The sequence below is a fragment of the Meles meles genome, chromosome 5 (assembly GCF_922984935.1).
Source record: "Meles meles chromosome 5, mMelMel3.1 paternal haplotype, whole genome shotgun sequence".
NCBI lineage: Eukaryota > Metazoa > Chordata > Mammalia > Carnivora > Mustelidae > Meles > Meles meles.
This window is the reverse complement of record NC_060070.1, coordinates 115518214-115538535: the sequence shown is the minus strand read 5'-3', so window position 1 is coordinate 115538535 and position 20322 is coordinate 115518214. Positions and strand designations below refer to the sequence as shown.

The 20322-nt window shown below is 35.6% G+C and overlaps 1 pseudogene; it reads left to right on the top strand.

Annotated features, from left to right (window-relative positions):
- Window positions 1-207: 207 nt before the first annotated feature.
- Window positions 208-1604, top strand: LOC123942450 (annotated as a pseudogene).
- Window positions 1605-20322: the final 18718 nt, after the last annotated feature.

The following is a 20322-nucleotide window of genomic DNA, read 5'->3' as shown; positions in this document are numbered from 1 at the left end:
CCAAAGGAAAGGTAACCTTCTCATATTTTCATTTCAGGAGGTAGTTTTACAATCTGGAGCAATGCACCCATGTAAGTTAGCTCCTGCTTTCCTAGGATATTAGGAGATACCTGATATCTGATAGTCAAAGATGTAGGCACTGGGGAGTGCGAAGAAGTCCTCAGGGTCCAGACCTAGCTTCCCGGGCCCGCGAACTGAAGAGGTGCCATGGGCTAGATCACAGAAGATCTTATTAGATGGAATGCCGAACACAATGACTGTGTAATTTTTTCCCTGGAGGAACTCTCCTTGCATCAGCAAGAAATAGAAAGGCTAGAACACATTGACAAATGGTGCCGGGATTTAAAAATCCTCTATCTTCAAAATAATCTCATTGGAAAAATTGAAAATGTTGGCAAATTCAAGAAACTTGAGTATTTGAATTTAGCTTTAAACAGCATTGAAAAAATTGAAAATTTAGAAGGATGTGAATGGCTGACAAAACTCGACCTGACTGTAAATTTCATTGGAGAGTTGAGCATCATTAAAACCCTACAGCACAATATTCACCTGAAGGAGCTCTTTCTCATGGGCAACCCGTGTGCTGACTTTGACGGATACAGGAAGTTTGTGGTGGCAACTCTTCAGCAATTAAAGTGGTTGGATGGTAAGGAAATAGAGCGATCAGAAAGGATTCAGGCATTGCAGGATTTTCCAGTAATTGAACAACAAATCAGAGAGCAAGAGAAAGCTTACTGCCTCAAAAGAGCCAAAGACAAGGAAGAGGCTCAGAGGAACCTGCAAGAAGAGGAGGAAAATTAAGCCAAGGGGAGAAGTTACCCAGACTTTGAGGGACAGAGCCCATTTTCAGTAGAGAGCAACTGCCATGCCCAGGCACCAGAAGGACAAGAAGGGGAATGCAACCAAAAAAAGTCCAAGGACAGTGAAGATGACCTGGAATTCTGGAACAAGCCCTCTTTGTTTACTCCTGAATCTCGATTGGAAACACTTAGGCATATGGAAAAACAGCGGAAAGACCAAGAAAAATTAAGTGAAAAGAAGAAGAAAGTGAAACCACCCAGGATTTTGATCACTAAAGATGGGAAGGCCTTGAACGTAAATGATCCCAAACTTGACTTCTCCTTGAAAGATGATGAAAAACGTAACAAGATCATCTTGGACCTTGCTGTCTATAGGTACATGGACACCTCTTTAATCGATGTTGACATACAGCCAACTTATGTCCGGGTCATGGTCAAAGGAAAGCCATTCCAGCTTGTCCTTCCTGCGGAAGTCAAGCTTGACAGCAGTACTGCCAAACGATCTCAGACGACGGGGCATTTGGTGATCTGCATGCCCAAGGTAGACGGAGTAATCACAGGTTGGCGACAAACATCCAAATCTGAGAAAAGTACCTCGGACAGCAGCAGAGAGCGCCCACACAAAGAAGCAAGGAAATTGAGAAATTAGAAGTAGATCCCAGCAAGCATTCCTTCCCTGATGTGGCTAACATAGTTCAAGAGAAAAAACACAGGTCCCGAAGAATTCAATCTGAGCCCCAAATTACAGCAAGTGAGGAAGATCCTGACTTTGAAGATAACCCTGAAGTGCCTCCATTGATTTGAAACATGGAGCTGTACCGACGGACCCACCAGACCCAGTTCTGTTCATTGCAGAGTGTGTGCAGACCATTTATGGGGTAAACACAGAGTTATGTATCAACGTTACTATTCCAGTGTTTTAGCTTCTACTTTATACACTAATATTCTTAAACTAGTTTAAAATTCAAATGTATACCTTTAAATGCTATAACTCATTTGTCTATAATAAAATGCTGGCTAGTGCAAATGTTCCATAAAAAAAAAAAATGTAGGCACTATCTTCTTTGATGATTACATTTTTTTAAAAGATTTTATTTACTTATTTGACAGAGAGAGATCACAAGTAGATAGAGAGGCAGGCAGAGAGAGAGAGAGAGAGAGGGAAGCAGGCTCCTTGCTGAGCAGAGAGCCCGATGGAGGACACGATCCCAGGACCCCGAGATTATGATCTGAGCCGAAGGCAGCGGCTTAACCCACTGAACCACCCAGGCGCCCCAATGATTACATTTCAAAGGTATGGCTACCCGGTCCTTGAGAAAGACATTCCTGGCAGTAATACTGGCAAAAGGCAGGGAAAAGATTTACATACAATTCAAAAGAGGCAGAGAATTTGCAATTACAAGTTTTCCAAAGTAAATGCTCTAAGAAAAGAGAGGTCAGGGGCCCAGAGTTGAGCTATCTTAGTCAGAATATTTAGAGGATTTCTTTGACTCTCACTATTCAAAGAGTATAATTCATGCACTGTTTGAAAGAAGGTCCTTAGAGCAATGCCAACCCTACATCAGTGCCTCCTCTTAATAGTTTTTAAGACTGTTGTCAAAAAATCACATTTGGAATTCATTGTCTTCAAGTTAATTAAAAAAGGACATGTTTGTTTTAAAAAGAACTACTTCCAACAATATTAAAAAACCTTACAATGGCATTTGTTTTGATTTTGAAACATTCCTAGGATGACAGTGCTGATTAGTGCTGAATACAATGTAATTGTACTAAATAACTTTAAATGAAATTATTCTTATTTGGATATGTCTTTATTCAGTGGCTTAGGGTATTCCTAAGATACCTGAAATAAACAGTCAATTTAGAAGGGTGAAAATCCTATTTACTCCTTCTTCAGGCTATATAGTTCTATTTGAGCAAATATTTTAAATTTCAATTATAGGCAAAGGATAATACTCCATGATTTAATAGATTAAAAACTAATAAGGCTAATCTTTGTTCTTAAATTCACACACTAAGAAGATTATATAAGTTACCAAGTTAGTCTAATACATGGCAGATTGAAATCAGTGCCATGGAAGTATTTCAATTGCTATGGTGTTACCAAAACAGCAAAAATCAAATACTGTTAATTCTCTTTTAATCCATTAATACTTTAGTCAAGTATCAGAAGATTGCCAAGTAACATAGAACCCCTTGCTTTCTTTTAATAAGAATGAAACATTAGCAAATATAGATTTATTTCATGAAATCCAAGGCCAGCCCTCAGAAGCAAACAGATCCAGAAAATGGACATCAAAATTACTCTCTCTGTCTCTCTGGATTGACGTGGTCTCTTGCTCCTGCTTATCCCCCTTCAATTTTTCCTTTTCTCTGCCTAATTGCCTTCTCTACTTTGGCATGCATAAGGCTGAACATTATGACTGGCCCTGATCTTAATTTGCATCTTTTTTCAGTTAAAGAGCTATAAAAGACTGACCCATGTCTCACAGACCCAAATCCAAATAGCCTGCAGAAAGCATTTAAGTGGCCTGATTTGGGCTGGATCCATATCCTTGTCCAAAAGATAGCTAGAGGTTAAGGATATTGACATACAATGAAGTCCACCCAATGGATGGGGTGAAGAATTCCCAGACAAGGAAAATCTAAGTTAGGATATTAACTCAGAATATGTACAAGACAAGAAGATAGATGCTAGACCAAAGGAGTAATTATCATCTATCATCAATAAACATTCTGGGGAATTACCTCTTAGCAGGGATTTGGTTCTAAAGTCATACATTGAAAAACCACTTAAAGACAAAATTATCTTTGAAATATCTTAAATAGCCCTAAATTCTTCCATCCATGTGGTTTTATGTATATAACCCTAGTATCTTAAACAATGCTTTGGTTACAAATAGCAAATGACCTTGACTCAATTGGGAAGAAAACTTGTAATCTCACAGACAAATGATCCAGGGTCTGTTAATTGAGTTGTTCAGTGACATTATGGCACCAAAGTTCTTTTCATCTGACTGTTTTGCCATTCTTGGTATGTCTGATTATTCCAAGCCAGTACCTCTTGTGTTCACAAATGGCCACAGACCAGGGGCTTAATCCACATAGGAAAATATACAAAGTCTCCTCCTTGTTCACCTAATTTAAGAAGTGATGCAAACTCTTTCCCAAAGCCCCCTATTCTCAGTAGACCTCCCTCAAATCTCAGTCAGAAATGAGGCAGAACTCACACTAAACAAACCACTTGCTAAAATAGGATCATTGTAATAGATTTACAACAATCAGATCTTACTCAGGAGCCAATCTGGGCAAAGCTGGACACAATTAATATTTGGGCTCTTTCAACACGAAGGAAGCAGAAAATGAAGAATTTGGCGCTCACAAAACTCCTGATTCCAGTCATGTTTATTTTAGATTTAATTAATACAAAGAAAAGAGTTAAAAAAACCTCAATCTCATCAAACACAATGAATTCAATGTTGTGTATATTATCTATTGGCATTCTGTGACCTGGTGATTTGGAATATTTTTTGCGAACTTCTTGCCTAGGCTACATAGGTGAGGCCCTAAAGCCCAAATGATAATTAAAGAAATGAAGTAAAATTAATATTTTAATCCAAATGGAAGTGATATGAATAAATAGGCAACTTGTGAAAAATTTCATTTGGATAATGGTATGGGAAACAGAGGCAGAAGAAAAATTATTAAATTTCCTTACCCACTGACAAGCCCTTAAAACAGGCAGAGTGACAGTCCTCCAGGGACTCAACTGCCTCCACCTTAACACTTTGCTAAGGGCAAAGGGCAGTCTTAGCCTGACCTACCCCTACACCCAACCAGGATCCTGTATGTCTACTTTAACAATTCCTTTGAAAACTTTATCTCTAAACCCTCCAAGATAGTGTTGACAATCATTCCCAAGCATATGGCCCACTGATACACATCTAAAGGGTCTCACACAAAGGTTTTATTACTATTAATGAATAACCTTTTCCCCCCAACAATAGCTAGCTCCTCAAGGTCCTAGAAACCTTGCTTCCAAAATCCTCAGAGAAAGCCATCTCTAACCCCCTTCCAACTTACAAGTATATAATGGACCACTACCCACAATCCTGGAGCAGCAGCTCTTTCTGCCCACAGGTCCTGTCCCCATGCTTTAATAAGCCACCATTTTGCACCAAAGATGTCTCAAGAATTCTTTCTTGGTCATCGGCTCCAGGCCTCACTCCGCCAAACCTCACTTATATTCTAAGATGTCATCAATAAGATGAGAGGATTATTTTCACTGGCCCAGCCATCCTGTTGTTTAACTTATAAGGGATCATGTTGCCCTCAGGCACTGTGGGGTCCCACCTGTGAAGTTGAGAGTTATGTACCACACTATTTCTCTAGGACATCAACAGGGTCATATTCTGGTTTCCTTGAAAGATCTGACTTTTGGTGTCAATTTGCATTAAACTTCCACTAAGCTCTGAGAAATACTTCTCTATTCTATAGAAATTTGCCTTCGGGTAGCAGAAACAGTTTTTTCTTGAATTTTTGCCCACTTGTTTTATTGTAGATTTGCTGTTTTTTTTTTAAATTCTTTATTGTGCTTAACTCTAACCTCCCTGAGAGCAAGTCTTTGATAGTCACAACATCAAGTTTAAAGCCTGGGTAATAGTGATCAAAAAATTTCCAGATGAATGAAAGAACACATTTTCTTTCTCTACCCATTTCTGCACCTTTGCCCAAACCACAATATTCTGTCAGTTGCCTTATAAGCTCATAAATATCTCTAGTAACTGAACAGCACAAGCCCCTTATGAAATGATGCACAGCAACAAATATGTGTATCAAATATCTAAATTTAACATTGAACAGCAGTCAGTCTCAAAGGTGGAGGACTTCCTAGTTCTTAATTGTGAGCTCACGCAATGACTTCCTTCCAAACAGTACATTATAGAAGCTTTAAGTGGAGAAATTTGACAAAAACTACCTTAGCCAGGTGATCAAAGTTAACATCAACAGTGAAAAGTCATGGTGATAGATGCCCTTTTATATGATGTGTTAAGAATGGCATGTTACCTTCGTGATCTTTTCCAAAACCATAATTCTGTCCTAGTCGTGAGAAAAACACCAGTAAATCCCATCTGAGAGACAGTCTACAAATTACTGGACCAATAATCCTCAAAACCATCAATATCATCAAAAACAAGAAAAGTCTGAGAAACCATGAGAGCCAAGAGGAGCCTAAGGAGACACAATGACTAAATGTCACATGATATCCTCAGTGGAACAGAAAAAGGACATTGGGTAAAAAGGAAATATGAATCAAGTATGGACTTTATTTAATAATAATGTATCAATATTGGTTCATTAATTGTCACAAATGTACCATACTAATACTGCCAGAAGTTAATAATAAGGGAAACTAGGTGTAGGGTATGCGGGAACTCTCTATACTATCATAATTTTTCTGTAAAAAGAATTTCTCTGTTCTAAAAATAAAGGATCTTTACCTTACATTCATCTGGAGTGGAGAGGGGAGAAATGAAATCACCAAACTCCAAAGGATGGCCTTTCAATAGATTCTCCTTCTACCACTTCAGTGGCGAAATGAATGTAAACCCATGATCCGTCAAAGTGATAATGCTGCCTTCTTCATAGGGAGAGTGAATAAAGTGTGTGGCGGGAGGCTGGGACAGTTAATGTAGAGAAGGCTGCTGCACGTGGCTGTAAAAGGAGAATTCCCCACCATCAGGTTCCTTTCCGCATTGCCTGTCCTGGAAGCACCAAAATATTGCTGCTTTTTCCAAGTTTCATGGTATTTTGCCACAGGTTTTAACCCCCTAAAAAATTGCACTTTCTTACTTTCAGCAATGACTTTGAACTCAGCTAATTTTTGTACTTTATGTTTACCTATTCAGAAAGGGTCTGTCCTTGCTCTTGGATTTTTTAAAATTAACATATGACGTATTATTTGTTTCAGGGGTACAGGTCTGTGAATCATCAGTGTTTTTTTTTTAAGATTTTATTTATTTATTTGACAGGCAGAGATCACAAGTAGGCAAAGAAGCCGGCAGAGAGAGAGGAGGAAGCAGGCTCCCTGCTGAGCAGAGAGATGGATGCAGGGCTCCATCCCAGGACCCTGGGATCATGCCCTGAGCCGAAGGCAGAGGCTTTAACTCACTGAGCCACCCAAGCGCCCCTGTGAATCATCAGTCTTACACAATTCACAGCACTCGCCATAGCACATACCCTCCCCAATGTCCATCACCCAGCCATTCTACTCTTAGATTTTTATTTCACACCTCAAATTTTCAAATACTTGGGTTTATATTGCCTGACCTGCTCAAGTTTCTTTTTCCCCAGAATTATTATGCTGTAAGATTCTTCCTCCTTTACAATGGTCCATCTCTTCTCTGAGTTATCCTTTGTCTTCAATTCTTCCTTGTCCTTGACTAATTTAAATTATGAAACAAATCTACAATATTACAAAGGAATCTTTTCCCATCAGCCAAGATTATTCACCAGCCAAGAAAGCCTTGGGGCAACCAGGTTACCTATTAAATCTTGATGAAGATCAGTGAGATCTAGAATCTGCTTCCTTCTGTTGGGTAACTTATAAATGAAGCAATAATATTGTGTATCTTAAATTCATTACCACTTATGGGCATATTAGATATTTTATTTTGGAATATGTTGCAGATCAGTTTACAGAAAAAGAATTTCAAAGCCTGTTATCAAATTCCTCCTCTACGTCACTTGGCAATGAGGCACTACAGACAATTGCAACAGCTGGATAAATCCTGCGTTCATGAGCCATATACTTTATATAGAAATTGAGAGTTTCAAAAGTTTGAAGCAGTTAAATCAACCAACTTTTAAATAAGTTAAAAATAAAGAGTTGCTTAAATTGTCAACCAAAACCACAATTTTGATTAGAAAAGACAACACAAATAACTTTGATCTGTGACCCTACCTTAAAAGAACCCATCTGTTAATGATATCAATCAAAAGTAGCACAAACGCTATATGATTCCACTCATAAATGGAATTTTAAAAAAAAGAACATATAAACAAAAAGCAGAATCATAACTATAAATACAGAGAACAAATTGGTGCTGGCAGGGGGGTGGAGGTTGGGCAAATGGGGAAAGGGGAAGGGGCCTCCAATTATGGAATAAGTAAGTCACGGAAATAAAAAAGCAAAGCATAAGGAATACAGTTAATGATGCTGTAATTGTGATTAATGGGACAGATGGTAACTAGGCTTGTGGTGAACACAGCATAATGTATGAATTTGTCAAATCACTAAGGTGTACACCTAATACTAATGTAACATTGCATATCAACTATATTCAAAGAATATAATAGTTAATTGCCAGGTTAACTTGGAAGACAAAGGAACTTTGACTAAGCAGATAGAAGCTATCAGGACTGAACACAATGACAGATATGATGAAGTCTGCCGTCACTGGGGAGGCAATGTTCTAAGTCCAAAGGGAGTGGCTTGCATAGCCAAGTTGGAAAAGGCAAGGGCTAACGCATTGGCCACCAAACTGGGTGACTGAAGGCTGTTGAATTTTCTGTACACAAAAGTCATAAAAGGTTCTCTTTCAAAAAGTGTCAAAAAGACGCTTTTCCCCCTTTTTTTTGTGAAAACAGACAAATCGAGATTGCTTATTTGAAATAGATGGGTTTCTAGTCATTCTTTGAAAATTTTAGTTCAATTTTCAAAAATTAGTAACAAAAATGTGTAAGATAATCTCCAATTTCATGATCTTTGTTTTTGAAAGATTACAAATAGTTTACTATTATCAACAGATATATTATCTATCATCTATCTATAAAAAGAGAGCCTCCTTGAGGGTCTTTTCTACTCTGTCCATCCCTTATCCTCTTAATATAGTGCTTTTTTTCCCCCAAGTAGATATTCACTAATTTACATTGAAATATAACATGTGCTAAAAATTTCTAAAGGAATCTCCATGCATGGCTGAAAGGAGGAATTTTAACCAAGGTGGCTGTAAAAGAGAGAAGTTAACAGAGGATAATGAGAAAAATATATCATTCATTTGTTCAAAGCCATTTAAGTACTTTCTCTTTGCTGATGCTCTCGTAAGCACAGTGGGGGATGGGAAAAAAAAGACATGACCTGCACTTCAAGTAGTTTATCAATAATTAAAGACATAAGGTATACATATGGGTATACTAGACACTAAGTAGGAAGCAAAAGATATAATCAGTGACAACTGAAACATCTGGGACTTAAAGAGAGGTAGCGATCACTTCCATTTGAGAAAATTCTAAAGACAGCTCATAAATAGACTGAAGATAATTAGCATAGCTAAGTTAATAATTACCTAAATGGGTTGAAGCGAAAACAGAGTGGCAGTGATCAAAACTGATTCTCTAGATCCTGTCAGAATCTTACTAAAACTGTGTCAGGAGAACTATAACAGGGAGCCTATGACTAAAAGACACATTGCTTATGTAGCTATGATTTGCAAATTAGTCGATCTGCCGATCTGATCATGGTGATCCTTAAGAGTTTTGTATTAGATTCATTTAGCAATTTCATGTTTATAGATTGTCATTTTTTTTAATTTTTAAAGAACCTCTTTCTCTAAATTATGCAGCCTTTGTGCCAAAAATTTTGAAACATTCAGGTTGCTCAGTCATGGCTACAAAACAACTACCATGAAACAACTACCATGAAATCAAAGGGTCTGCAATAAAATATTTAGCTAGAAATTCAAAAGCCTAGTTAATATTTAACTCAAAAACTTATATAATAAAAATGGTGATAATGAATGTGACTCATGGTAACCATTAGAGTTGTATAAAATTAAATTAATGATGGTTTTAAAACAAATGATCATTAAAAGGGAAGAAAATTAGTTTTGTGTGACCATATGCTTCAAATTGAGAATAGATTTAGAAATCATCAAAAAGCTCCAATAATACAGAGACAAAATATATTCTTGTTATATTTGACTGTTATCAAACCCTTGAAAATTCTCCACTGACTAAGGGTGAGCCCCTTCCCACGTTTCTCAACATGGCATACAAGCTATCCCCAACACTCTTGTCCCTGCTTGCTTTTCTAGTGTCCAACATACCGAATCCCTGCTTTCGCAAAGTCGCTTTTTTTTTTTTTTTTTCTTAAAAATTGCAAAAGGTCTTCTCATATCTTGACTTTGGCTGCTAGAGTATAAACCCTTCTCCACATCTCTGGCTGGAATAAGCCCACTGAAGTCCAATGAACATACCACTTCTTTAATGAAGTAAAATAGTCTCAGCTACAACAGCCTTAAACTTAACTAGACATTGCACAAATTAATGGAGAACACTGGGAAGAGTGTGGACAACATCTCAAACCATGGAATCCTTCAAAAACATCTACCAGGTATACTTGATCCCTGAAACAATGGAGCAGAAGAAAAGGAAGGAAGATTGAATAATAAAGAATAGAGAAACTGAGATAGGCCAGGGTGTGTGTGTGTGTGTGTGTGTGTGTGTGTGTGCGCGCGCACGTGCATGCATGCATGGGGGTTGGGGGGAGGGCATGGAAGGAGAACAAAGATGAAAGGTGTTATAGGGAATCTTATTCAGGGATGTTGTAAATTAGACTTGATTCCAGTAGAGATCAAGAGATACATTTTTAAGTTGGTTATAAGAGTTAAGCAGGATGTGAGCAACAGGCCTTGCTGCCCAGGAAGGATTTTGACACTAAAAAGAATAAACAAAATGCTGGCCTAGTTACACAGACTAGGCCAATAGAGATGGAGGCAGACGGGTTTCTCCTGACATGCAAAACAGGAGGTCTCTGGCAATGAAACAAACTACTGACCAACTCAATTATTCAAGTCTCTTTCCTCCTTATTTTCATGTAATAGACAGTAAAACAAATTAACAGAAAAACAAAGATCAAGAACAACACAGAAGGCTTTTTTTGATTATTATAAACTATCAAAGCTATTAATGTGATTACCATTATGAGACATACAATCACCTCAGCACAGGACTTTTTCATGAGGCAAGAAGGATTTCTCTAATCTGGAGAAGATGTAACTGTTTTTTTTTATAACATTAACATATGTTAATAAATGTTTATAACTCTAATCGAGCCAAAAAGATACTCAAAGTTCTTAAGTGAAAATTTGACATAATGAAAGTATGTATTAACTTACAGATTACTATTGATTTTTAAAAGGTGGGATACTTATGGTGCTCAGAATGTTTTAATTAATTAATTAATTTTAAAGATTTTATTTATTTGTATGTCAAAGAGAAAGTGAGAATAAACAGGGAAACAACAGACAGAGGGAGAAGCAGTCGTCCTACTGAGCAAGGAGCCTGATGTGGGGCTCAATCCCAGGACCCTGGGATCATGACCTGAGTCTAAGGCAGATGCTTAACTGACTGAGCCATCCCACTCAGGATGTTTTTATACATAGTTTACTGTTAATTTGAAAATTATAAATCTTATATTATGAGGTATTCCAAATTTATAATGCTTTTATTTTACTCCACGATAGTAGAAACTAAAATCAATAGTAATTGTTTGGTAAATATAGACCTTGGTATTGCTTAGTGTTTCTTTCTATAAAGTTTTCAATTATCTAATTCAACAACCCATGTTCTTTCTCTAATGTGAGAAGATTAGATGTGGAGAAGGGTCTACACCATAGGCAGCTCATGTTAGTCTTCTAATTATTATGTGATATTACATAAAAATTTTCAACTTGAGAATTTTTAAAGGCTCTATATGACTAAGTTTATTATTTTAAAGAAACATATTGAGATATAATTCATATGTCATAAAGCTCGCCCCTCTAAATTATCCTATTCAATGACTTTTAGTATATTCATACAGTTGTACAATAATTACCACTCTGCAATTCTAGAACATTTTCATCATCCTAAAATGAAACCATACCTTAATTAGCAGTCACTCCACATCTTTTCCTCCCTAGAGCCCTTGGCAACCATAAATCTACTCTCTGTCTCTATAGATTTGCCTATTCTGGACATTTAAAATAAAGGAATTATCTAATTTGAAGCATTTTGTGTATGATTGCTTTGAGTTAGCATATTTTATGATTCATTTGCATTGTAGCTTGTATTAATAATTCATTCATTTTCATGGCCAAATAATATTCCGATGGTTTGGGTATATTACATTTTGTTTATCCATGCATTAATTGATGGACATTTGGATTATTTCCACATTTGGCTATCATATATGATACTATGAACATTTGTGTACAAATTTTTGTGTAGGCATGTTTTTACTTCTCTTGGTTATATACCTAGAAGTGTAAGTGTTGGGTCTATGGTAACTCTTTTCCAATTTTTAAAGAATTGCCAAATTATTTTCCAAAGTGGCTCCACCAGTTTACATTCCCACAAATGATGTATGGGGCATTCTAATTTCTCCAAATAATTGTCAATATTTGTATGGTCCATCTTTTTTATTACAGTTTTCCTAGTGAGTGTGAAATTGTATCTCCTTATGGCTTTTATTTGCTTTTCCCTAAAAACTAATGAGACTAAGAAACTTCTCATTTGCTTCTTGGCCATTTCTACAGTATCTTGTTTGGAGAGATGTCTATTCAAACACCTTGCCCATTTTTTAGTTGGGTTATTACTATTTCATTGTTGAATAGTGAGAGTTCTTTATATATTCTGAATATCAGTCCCTCAACAGATATGACTTAGAAATATTTTCTCCAAGTCTGTGGGTTATCTTTTCAAATGCTTGATAGTATCATTTGAGTCACAAATGTTTTAATTTAGATGAATTCCAATATATCTACTTTTTCTTTTGCCATTGTAAGTTGATGCAGTGTCTGTGAAAGCATTGCCTAATCCAAGATCGCAAATCCTATGCTTTCCTCAAAGAGCTCATAGCCTGATCTCTCACATTTAGGGCTATGATCAACTTTTGGTTCATTTTTATATATGATGAGGTAGGGGGAAGGTAGGGATCCAAATTCATTCTTTTGCATACATATATTCAGTTGTTTCAGCACCATTTGTTGAAAAGACTATTCTTTTCCCATTCGATTATCTTGACACTTGTTTTGAAAATCAATTGGCCATAAACGTAAAGGTTTATTTCTGGACTTTAAATTCTGTTCTGTTAATCCTCATTTCTATATTTATGTTAGTACCATACTGGCTTGATTACTATAGCTTTATAATAGGTTTTGAAATGGAAATTGTGAATCCTCTGACACTATTCTTTTTCAAGATTGTTTCTACTATTCTGGGTCCTTTGTATATCTATATGAATTTTAAAGCTTATGATCAAAATTTAAAAGTTTTTTGTACATTCTTTGTGGTTCTCTATGTAGATTATCATGCCATCTGGAATAAGAATGATAAGAAAAATTTTATTTCTTCCTTTCTGGTTTGTATGGTTTTAATTTTTATTGTTTCGCCTTACTGCACTGGTCAGAACTTCCAGTATTATGTTGAATGAGTGTGGTACTATGAACATTTACCTTCTTCCTAATTTTAGGGTGAAAGCATCCAGTCTCACCATTAAGTATAATGTTAGCTATAGGGTGTTTTTTTTTTTAAAATAGATATTCCTTATCAAAATAAGGACATTTTCTGTGTCTTTTTTTAACTGAGAATTTTGTCATGAATATGTGTTGAATTTTGTCAAATGTTTTTACTGGATTGATTGATATGATCGTGTGATTTTTCTTCTGTTAATATGGCAGATTACACTGATTGGTTAATTCTTGAGTACTGAAGCATTCTTCCATATCTGGGATAAACTCCTCTTGTTTATGGTGAATAATTCTTATTACAAACTATTTTATTAATATTATATAATATATATTATATATTGCTAAGAACTTTTACTTCTATTTGTAAAGGACATTGATCTGTAGTTTTCTTTCTTTTTTTTTTAACTATCTGTCTCGTTTTTATATTAGGGTAATGTTAACTTTATAAGAAGAGTTGGGAAGTGTTCCCTTCTCCTCTGTTTTCTGAAACAGATTGTGTAGAATTGATGTTAATTACTTTTTAAACATTTGGTAGAATTCACCTTGTGAAACCATCTGAGCCCAGAGATTTCTCTGTTGGGAGTTTAAAAAATTATAAATTCAATTTCCTTAATATTATAGAATTATTATTGTTTTAGTTTTTTTATTTTATTTGTTATTATGGATGTGTATGTATATATATTTTAGTTTTTAATCTTTTTTTTTTAACTTTAAAATAAGAAAGTTCCTGATTTGACTCCATGGTTTCACCTTCTTCTCTAGGGGGTGTGGCAGTGTTCTGGGCCTCTGCTCTGCCTAGCTGTTCAATTCCCTAACCTCTGAAAGTTCTGACACTCTGAGTTGCTACCTTCACCAATGGATAAACTTCTCCCGTTCAACTTTTTATTTTACCCCAAATCACCACTCCCACTACTAGAATGTCTCCTCTCTTCTGAAAGGTATACTCCTGTTCCAAGGGTTGGTTTCTGTCTCTCTTGGCTGGCTTTATGTTTTTGGTCAAATATCTTCCTTATTTGTTTAATGAAAAAAGAGAGAAAGAGAGAGAGAGAGCTCTAACTAGGTAATAACTAAGTCTTTTATAGCTTCCAAATTATGTTATGCAATGTTTCTAAATACAAAACTCACTATCTTTACTTTGGAGTCGACACCTCTCATTCTGTTATGGGCATAATAATCCAAGCTAGAAAACTTTCAGTTGTTTGATATTTTTCCCCATCCTTTTATCCTCTGTATCAAATGTGTCACCATCACTTTCCAATCATCTTTTGAAGGGCTCACTGGTTTCTTTCCTGTGATTGAATGCGTCATTTAGTTCCTTCCACTATTTTCTTTTTTCTTGCTTTTTTTTTCTTTATCAGACATACACTGTCCCTTCCTTCCATTATCCAAATCTCATTTTTATGGAATCTTATTTGTACCTATGTACAAATATATACCTATTTTATCATACAAGTATGCACACATTATATAAATATATATACACATTTAATGCAAATATTATAAGTATATATTAAACAGATATACTAGAAGTCATTAGTATTCTTTCTTTCAAATGTTTCACCTTAAAAAATCATACATTTATGATAAGATAACTCTATATTGGTAATGCCTTTATTGGAATTGTGCTCAGATGGTTGGGAATATATGTATAATTTTAACATTTTCAGGGTGAGAAATATAATTTCAAGACAGTTAAAAGTCAGTAAAAGTTAAGTCAATCAAACTAGCCAATCGTATCTTCATGTTTAAGAAAAAGTGCTACCAAGAAACAGGTATTCTTATGTGGTTTTGTAACTCACTAGGAAAGCAAATCCAAATCATAGCATTCTAAAATTATTATGCTGAGGCAGTAGTAACACACTTAATGGGTAGTTTGCCAAAATGGTCCTTCGAATGATGATATACTTTTGAATGTATAAATTACATTTTATATTTTAATCACCCCAACCTGCCACATATTTTTCAAAAATAATTATTTTTTATGTTGTCTTCTCCAAAATCACAGATTGTAAGCTCTCTGAGGACAGATTTTCTGCCTCACACATTCATATCCTTCACAATGCCTAACAACTGTGTTCTTGATAAGATAGCCTGAGTGGACTCACTGACAGACGTCAGGACAATTTGCACAGTGCTTCAGTGTATAATTCAGGACTCAGAGAGATGGCATTCATGAAGAAAATAATTCTTGATTTTGTTACAAGGTTTACATAATGATTTTGCATTATAAAAGATAAAACTCTTTAAATGAAAAAGACAAAACCAATTAAAAAAAATAAAATGGTAAACTGCATTTGCAGAATTGCTTTTGGATACTGGGATATACATGAAATGAATTAATGGAAAATACTGAAGTGATAAGTTTAATATTATGGTCCAAAGAGCTGTTATGAAACAAGTAAAACTAATCAATTTAGATTATTCAGTTTAGTTATTATTTTCACTTCGGGGGAATTCCTGAATCATTAAACTTGGTAATTTCTACAGCTACTATGGGTCTCTGATTACATTGCTCATCTAATGAAACAGTAAACAGATTACCAAATTAAAAGACCCCAAGGGGGGAAAAGGCTAAAATATTCAACTTTACAAATTTCAAATCTTTTTTTTTAAGATTTTATTTATTTGAGAGAGAGAGTGAGCGAGCATGAGTTGGGGGTGAGCATAGGGAGAGGGAGAAGCAAACTGCCCCCCCCCACCCCGAGCAGGGAGTCAAATGCAGAGTTCTGATGCCGGGCTCCATGAAGGACTTGCCGGGCTCTATCCCAGGACTCTCAGATCATGACCTGGGCCAAAGACAGACACACTGGGCCAACTGAGCCACCCAGGCACTCCTCAAATTTCAAATCTTTAATCAGGCAATCCTTAGCTATCTTGGCTTAATGAAATTTTACCACGTAACTAAGTATAGAGTATCAAGGTTTTTTTTTAATATTTTATTTTTAAAATCATAACAATACTTTTATGATATTTAGAAATGAAAGTTTATATGGACACAGGATTTTTATATAAGCATGTATAGAGACAAAGCACAATTGAAGTTCAAGGAAAAAGCTGAAACGACAATTGTAAAATGAGTACTTTCCCATTTTTCTATTTATGTTTCGTTTCCTTTGAGTAAGTGTATTTATGTATTGTGACTTCTTCCTTGACTGGCAGTCATTCCATGCAACCCCTACTGCAAGATGGGGTTTCCCTTCCCTTAATAAACTGTTTGACAAGGATGTCATCGTGACTCTGGGTAGAAGCTGACCTCATCAAAGTGCTTCTCATTTAAAGCATATCTTTTGAAGTCTGGTGATTGGCTATGTGCTGGGTAAATGTCTATGTATACAAAAACCGACATGATTTTCAAGATAGGTAGGGTGAGAGTAATATGCAATTTGCAAAAGCATATCTAATAATATACTGTTATAATTGGGAAACAAATAATGTGAGCTTGAACTCAGTACAAACTGCAGAAAGTTAAGTTCTATAAAATCTTCCTAGTTGAGTGAGCCAATGGTTTTAAAAAGGCTGAGGAACATGGGTTACCATTTAGAAAGAAACTCTTTAATTATAGTAAAGTTTGCTTATTCTTTGATCACACTGATCAACTCTACTTATTTTGTTGTTATTGTTGTTCTCTTTTAAATTTTTTATGGTTTACTCTTCCTGATTTTTTTAGATTTGAGTCTAATTAACATAGTGTTATATTAGTTTCAGGTATGCAATGTAATGATTCAACAATTCTATATAGTACTTAATGCTCCACACAGTAAGTGTGTAAGTAATCCCCTTCAGGTATACAATGTAATGATTCAACAATTCTATATAGTACTTAATGCTCCACACAGTAAGTGTGTAAGTAATCCCCTTCACTTAAGTCACCCATCCACCCACCCAACTACCCTCCACCAACCACTAGCTTGTCCTCTGTATTTGAGTCTGTTTTTTGTCTCTTTTTTCTGTTTGTTCATTTGTGTTGTTTCTTAAATTCCACATATGAGTGAAATCATAAGGTATTTGTCTTTCTCTGTCTGACTTATTTTATTTAGCATTGTAACTTCTAGGTTCATCCATGTCATTGCAGATGGCAAGATCTCATTTTTTATGGCTGAGAAATACTGCATTGTGTGTGTGTGTGTGTGTGTGTGTGTGTGTGTATAAATACCTCATCTTCATCTTCATTACCCATTCATCTATTGATGGGCACTTGTGTTTCATATCTTTGCTATTGTAAATAATGTTTCAATAAACATAGGCGTTCATATATCATTTCGATTTTGTGTTTTCATTTTCTTTAGGTAATTACCCAGTAGTGGAATTACTGGCTCATATAGTAATTCTATTTATAATTTTTCAAGGAACCTCCAAATTGTTTTCCACTGTGGCTGTATAAATTTGCATTCCGACCAACAATGCATGAGGGTTCGTTTTTCTCCACATCCTCATCAACACTTGTTATTTCTTGTCTTTTTGATTCTAGCCTTTCTGACAAGCGCGAGGTAATATATCATTGTGGCAAATGTAATTTTTATTTACATTTCCTTGATGATTAGTGATATGGAACATCTTTTCATGTGTCTATTGGCCATCTGTCTATCTTCTTTATAAAAATGTCTGTTTGGGTCCTCTGCCCATTTTTTAATCATATTATTTGGGGGTTTTGGTATAAGCTTTTTGTACATTTTGAATACTAACCCCGAATCAGATATATCATTTGCAAATATCTTCTCCAATTCTGTAGGTTGCCTTATTGTTTTGTTGATGGTTTCCTTCACTGTGTAAAAGCTTTTCAATTTGATACAGTCCCAATAGTTTATTTTTGCTTTTGCTTCCATTGCCTGAGGAGATATATCTAGAAAAATATCTCTTTTGCCAATGTCCAAGAGATTATTGCTTGTCTTCTTCTAGGAGTTTTGTGGTTTCAGGTCTCACATTTAGGTTCTTAATCTATTTTGAGTTTGTCTTTCTGTGTGGTGAAAGAAAGTGGTCCAGTCTCATTTTTTTGCATGTAGCTGTCCCCCTTTTCCAGCACCATTTGTTGTAGAGACTATCTTTTCCCCATTGATTTTCTTGTCTCTGTTGAAGATTAATTGACCAAACAAGTGTGGGTTTATTTCTGGGCTCTCTATTCTTTTCCATTGGTCTATGTGTCTGTTTTTGTGCCAGTACCATACTGTTTTGATTGTAACAGCTTTGTAGTATAGCTTGAAATCTGGAATTGTGATACTTCCAGTTTTGTTCTTTCTCAAGATTTGTTTTTTTTTTAATTTCTTAATGCACAAATGTGAAATACCTGTAAAACAATCCATAGATATTTATTTTAGTTTGTTAACATTTAAAAATTTATTCTGAAAATGAAAAAATTATATATATATACGTATATATATATATATATATATATAATCCTCATTCCTTGCTGCATTAAGGAGTTAGAGTACTCTCCTAAAAAACAGGACATTATGAATTAGAAGAGTGAATAGAGTCTCCGTAAATGTGTAAGAAACACTTTATTCTTGTCATTATCTTTACTTGTGGAGTATATACCACATTCCGTTTGTGTACCACTAAGTATGCACTAAAAACCCAGACGTCCTCCTTGGAGTCCAATCCTGTGACTCAACCACTTCTATTTGACATTTATGTATAAAATAATAGAATGGCACCTATGTTTTTACTTATTTTTTATTTTTTTAAAGATTTTATTTATTTGAGAGAGAGAGATGGACAGACAGAGCAAGAGCAGGGTGAAGTGCAGAGGGAGAAGGAGAAACAGGCTCCCCACTGATCAAGGAGCCCGACATGGGACTCAGTGCCAGGACCCTGGCATCATGACCTGAGCCAAAGACAGATGTTTAACCAACTGAACCACCTATGTGTCCCAACAGTGGCACATATGTTTTTAAATCACTTAAGCTAAATCTATGACAGAACATAAGACTATTGCCCATGTTATGTACATGCTAATTTCAGGCTCAATTGAATTTTTTAATTAAATCAATCCTAAACTTTATTTTCTCTAATCTCATATAGAAGAAAAGAATTTTAAAAGAACATATCTGAAGCCAACTAAACCATATTGTTTTCAAAGGTTTGTTTCATATGAAGATACATTTTAAGCAGATATTTGACTTTCATTGTTTAACTCCTCCAGAAGACATTAGCATTCACTCCCTGCACCTGGTATCACAGCAAATATCAGTTTACAAACTAAATCAGGGCTCTAGTTTATGTTATAAACAGTTGAATATGGTCAATTTGGCATACAGTGCATGTTTCGCATTATTTGAAGCAAATTTTTGTTTCAAAAACTTTAGCTTGTAACCTTGTCTACTGAAGCCCCACTTTTTAGATAACCAATACTGTTTTATTTACCCTGGAGAAATAGGACTCCAAGAAGACCAGGCAGTAAAAGCTCAATAAATACTTAAAGTTGAACTGATTCAAAATTACCAACTGATTCAAAATTAATTATCATCCCTTTTAGGAAAAGTGGGAATCCAGAAGATTTTTACCTCTTTGAACAAAGGAAAATAAGAATCTAGGTATTAGATCACTCAACCTTTGCCTGATTCTTTGGTGTTTATTAACAGTCTAATACATGCTCTTCAGCAGTACACATTCCAAGGACTCCATAATCTAGACCAAGAGAGGTCAAGTAAACCAAATCACACCTCAGCATCCTTTGCTGCCCAGTCAGGATGATCGGTCCAGTCAGGGAGGGCTTCTGAGTGTAGATGACTCTTAAGTTACTGTATTATGGAAAACAGAAGTGGAAGTGCAGGATGAATTCACTGAGGGTGGACGTTCCTGTCAGGAACAACAGTTTATACAGCGTCATAAAGACACAGGCAAGGAAGGTTTGCTCAAGGAACTCCAGATAATTCATACAGAGAAAAAAAAGATGGGATGGGGAAATAGAGGGGAGCAGTGAAAGGTAAGAATTCAGTTTGCCACTTTAAGGAGTTTGGAATGAAAAATCGTTAAAGGTTTGTAAATGGAGAGACAACATAATCTGATTGGCA